The 4,895-nt window shown below is 42.8% G+C and overlaps 1 long non-coding RNA gene across 1 annotated transcript; it reads left to right on the top strand.

Annotated features, from left to right (window-relative positions):
• Positions 1 to 822: 822 nt before the first annotated feature.
• Positions 823 to 4,551, top strand: LOC135418462 (uncharacterized). The gene is made up of 3 exons (XR_010432457.1): positions 823 to 1,076; positions 2,015 to 2,038; positions 4,312 to 4,551. It is a non-coding gene; the product is annotated as an uncharacterized LOC135418462 (long non-coding RNA).
• Positions 4,552 to 4,895: the final 344 nt, after the last annotated feature.

The following is a 4,895-nucleotide window of genomic DNA, read 5'->3' as shown; positions in this document are numbered from 1 at the left end:
AGTGCTCTGGGCTGGGTGACAAGGTGAGGATCAGTCAGGGGTTGGACTCAATCTTGGGGGTCTTTTCCAACCTCAGTGATTCTGTGTAAAGGTTTGCTCTGAACAACAACAGTGAGGAGCTTTAGATCCACAGTGGTCAGTGCCTTTCCTGTAGTTTGTTCCTGGTTTTCAGCAACTTTTCCTTAGGCTCTCTCTCCCCCAGAATGGAAACCACAGGCACCTGGTCCTGTCTGGTCACACTCTGCCCTCAGACAGGAGAAATGGTTTTGCTGTAGCCCAAAGAGCCAACCCTCCAGTGTGTCCCCATCCTCCCCGAGGAGGTTGTGGAGATGGCTGGTGGGATTGAAATGAAGTTGGAACAGGCTGCCCAGGGCAGTGGTGGAGTGGCCATATCTGGAAGTGTTCTAAAAACATGTGAATGTGGCACTTGGGGACATGGTTTAGTGATGAACATGGTAGTGGAAGACAGTTGGACTTGCTGATCTTGAAGGTCTTTTCCAACCTTAACAACTCTATGATCCAATGAAATGAGTTTGTCCCATCCTAGGCCCACCTTTGGTAAACCTGTCAGTGGGGCAAGATTATATTTCATATACATTTGTCAGCTGAATGAGCAGCATTTTCCACGGGTGTCATCATTCCTACAGCCAGTTGTCTTCAATACTCACCAGTCAGTGTCCAGGACCCCTCACAGATACCAGACTGTTCCTTCTCCTCCTGGCACAGTAGAGAGAGTGTCCAAATTAAAGGAGATTTACAACCCAAACACGAAGAGATGATTATTTATCTGCACTTGCACTGAGATCATTTGCACCTGAAGTAGGTGTGGAGGTTTTATCAAGAGTTTGCTCTGCTCATACAGTCCCCGTGAGGGCTGTGGGGCATTCTAGTCATGGAATCATGAAATCATTAAGGTTAGAAAAGAACTCTGAGATCACTGAGGCACATCGAGGTTCCCTCCTCAGCCCCCATTTGCTTAAAAACCTGCTGGAGTTTGACCACAGATGCTTCAGGAGCAAATCTGGAAAAGCTTTTAGAGACTCAGGAGCTCTACCAGAGGCAGAAACTGTTCCCTGGTGAGTGTCCCTGAGCTGGGGGATGCACAGACACAGGAGATGGGGAAGGAGCACATCGATTTGGATTGGGAAAAATCCCCAGCAGAGCGTAAACTGAGCATTTCTGCTTTATGTTTCAGTGCTGGAAGGAAAGGTGGTCAAGCAAAATAATTGAGGAAACCCCTGGGTAAAACCACCCCCCCCTTTTAGAGGAGCTATTAGTCACCTGTCAGAGCAATTAGTGGGGAAGGTAATTTGCATATAATTGCGGAATAATTGGCAATGTGCAAATGTTGTTTTTTTTTTTTGTTAAAGCTGATGTAAGTTAATATGCCACTGATGTTTCTGATGTAGCCACAAAACACACTTTAATATACAATTAAAATGTATAAACAGGCATTAATCTGAGTTAAGTTTCTCGTGTCGCTTCATAGGAAGGTGAACATAAAATCTAAGCTTTATTTCAGATATTCCAAGCTACATGTCTATGACCAAGCAGCATTTTAAGTAGAGTAGCAGGCTGAGGAGGAGCCTATCTCACCCCCCACTAATTGTGAAATTTGGTGGGAGTTACTTTTAGGCTTCTAAAGTCATATATCAAAGCTTAATATTATTGGAAGTGTTTAAGGTCAGATTGGACAGGGTTTGGAGCAACCTGGGGTAGTAGGAGTTGTCCCTGCCCATGGCAGGCATTGGGACTGGGACTGGGTGATCATTAAGGTCCCTCTCAACCCAAACCATTCCGTGATATCCCGAAATTTGGGGAAATGATGGGAGCTCTCAGGTGTTCTGGATATGGAAATCTCCTCTGTCAGTTGGTGAATTGATTGATTTAAATAATAACTCCTTGGGGAGAGCTGCGAAAAACCTGTTGTACCCTTGTATCATCTTTTGGGAAGTGCATTTTGCAATCAAGTTAAATCATAGCTAATGTTTCCCTCTGAATTTTGTCCCTTCAGGTTTTTGCCTGGTTTGCTGTTCAGGTAAGTATTTGATTTGATTTAAGCACATTGAAAATAGAGCTATCGATTGCAGGACTATAATTTACAAAATTGCAGCATTTTCTTTATGGAAGCTCTGAAAAATAAGGCAGCAGCACAGCTGGCTGTTTAAGGTAAGTAGGCAGAGAGTGATCAACTCACATAACATAAAACCAACATGAATTCTCTCCCATCCTCCTGTGCTGAGAGTGAAGAGATAAAGTTTTATTGTCATTAATGTTATTTTTGGATTGAGCTAAACTCAAATGGCTCAAAATCACCAGAGCTCTGCAACCAGAGGAAGAAAAGGTCTTTTGTGTCCTGTTAGTTGTGTGATCTGGTCATGGGAGATGTGAAATGAGGACATTTGTAGGGTTTTCTGCTTTATTTTTCAGAATCTTACCTGAACTTGCATCTTATGGCTGTAGGAACATTTAGGGATGTTTTTGTTCATTTTATTTTTAATGCCCTCGCTGGAGCAGCTCATTGTGTCTGTGGTTCACCTTCATTTTCTACCATCATGGAATGGTTTGGGTTGGAAGGGACCTTAAAGTCCATCCAGTCCCACCCCCTGCCATGGGCAGGGACACCTTCCACTAGCCCAGGTTGCTCCAAGCTCCGTCCAACCTGGCCTGGAACACTTCCAGAGTTGGGGCAGCCACAGTTTCTCTGGGCAACCTGTGCCAGGGCCTCACCACCCTCACAGCCAAGAATTCCTTCCCAATATCCAGTCTAATTTTCCCCTCTTTCTGTTCTAATTTTCTAATTTTCTCTTTCTAATTTTCCCCTCTTTCATACTCCTTGTCCCATCACTGCAGTTCCTGATGAACATCCCTATCCTGCTTCCCTATAGCTCCTTCAGACACTGGAAGGTGCTGTGAGGTTTCCACTCAACCTTCTTTTCTCGAGGCTAAACACTCCCAGCTCTCCCAGCCTGTGTCCATAGGGCAGGTGCTCCAGTCCTCTTATCAACCTTGTGGCCTCCTCTGGACTTGCTCCAACAGTTCCATGTCCTTCTCATCCTGGCATCCACCATGAAAGAGCAAACCCATGATCATTGAGTGAGGTAAGAACTCTTCACCTTGCCTCTCCCCAGCATTACCCCAAGGCACCAGCAAGTCTCAGTTTCTATTCTTTTAGGAAGGCTTTGGTCAGGTTGCTCCTTGGGAGGTTCATGGTGGATATTAGGAAGAATTTTCCCACTGGAAGAGTGGTTAAGCCCTGGCACAGTTGCCCAGGTCAAGGGTGGAGTCCCCATCCCTGGAAGGGTTTAAAAGCCATGAGGATGTGACACTTGGGGACACGGGTTAGTGGTGGCCTTGGCAATGCTGGTTGGACTTGATGAGGTCTTTCCCAGCCTTAATGATTCCATGATTCCTTAGGAATCCCCAGAGCTGCCCTGTGGTCAGCACTCCAAATGCCAACTGCTTCCTGCCTGTTCCTGTGAGAAATGCAAATATTTCCTCATTTAGTCTCCAAATAAATCCATCAAATTCACTGGATTCCCTGGAAATCAGGAACTTCAGATTTTTGCAATATATGATTGTGCAGGCAGGAAATTATTTTTCAATGAATTTTTACGTAACTCGAGGTAATTGAGTGTTTAATATTTGCAATATTTTTACATTTGCTTTCAGTGAGTATTTAAATATTTGAATGTAAAATAAGTTCTTTCACCACACTAATAAAATCTAAGGGCCTAATAGTCACATTCATTATTAGAGTCAGTAAATTACCTTTGGTGAGTTTACTTTTACATCCAATATAAATACAGATTTATGAGCTTTCCTGTTACATGATTTATTTGCCCTTTTTATTCAATAAGACTATTTCCCTCTTCCTAAACATCCAATATACATGAAAGGGGATTAAAGTGGAGAGGAATTATTAAAAAAAAATATTTAAAAGTAACAAACCAGGTCACAATTTCTTCAACTAGAAAGCTCAGGTAAAAATTTGAAGCTGTTTTTTTGATGGGAATCTTGTGTAGAAGAAAATGGTGGCTTGTGGAATAGGAGGAGACATATATTTGTGTGCTGCTGCTTTTACTGCTGGGTTATTGACTTCGGAGTCTGCTTCGAGCAGCCTTGAATTTGCAGCAGTAAAACACTTCCCATTGGTACACATTTGTATTTAATAAATTGCATTTTATGGAAGTAGAAGCCTGTATTTACCAATTGCTTTCTGGAACCTGTGGGATTTTTCATCATTCCACTGAGAACTATCTTAAAACTTCTGGTTTCTGAGTAACATCAGCCACTCTCATTCTTTCTGAGGCAGAGGAAAGACGTGCATGGGAAAACCTGTGACATAGGAGGCTCTGAGGAAATATTAAAGGAGAGAAATACATTTCTGAGGATGGAAGGAGGAAGAGAAGAGCATTAAGATCCAGTTGCTAATGGACTGTGTGGCATCTACCACTTCCAGGAGTTCTTAATGGCCTTTGTGACTTAGAAAAGGAAGATTTAAACTGAGGTTTAATAAATCTTTTGGGCCAACAGCTCAAAACAACAACATATTTACCAGCCCATTCATGTTCTTCATGCATTGCAGCATTTTGACTTACACTTTGTAGCTCTTAATCTGAAATAATTAACCAGTATTTGGATTCAATGTCTTTGATTTACACCCAAAGACATCTCCACTTCCATTTTAGGGCCATTTTGTTGCCTTGAAAGCTTCTGATGTCACGAGCCCAGTCGGCCTATTTCATTAGATAAATTTTTCACTGAGTTGGACGCCTTCGTTTTTAGGAAGGCGGAGGTAAAATGGGTGTCTGAATATGAAATGACTTCCCTATTTTCACTTCAAAGGCTATTTGGGCCTCTTCAAAGGGTTCCTTTGCCAAAGAGAAATCATG

Source organism: Pseudopipra pipra, chromosome 8, assembly GCF_036250125.1.
Source record: "Pseudopipra pipra isolate bDixPip1 chromosome 8, bDixPip1.hap1, whole genome shotgun sequence".
In the NCBI taxonomy this organism is placed as follows: Eukaryota; Metazoa; Chordata; class Aves; order Passeriformes; family Pipridae; genus Pseudopipra; species Pseudopipra pipra.
The sequence above is the reverse complement of the archived record's forward strand: the minus strand, read 5'-3'. Positions and strand labels throughout refer to the sequence as shown.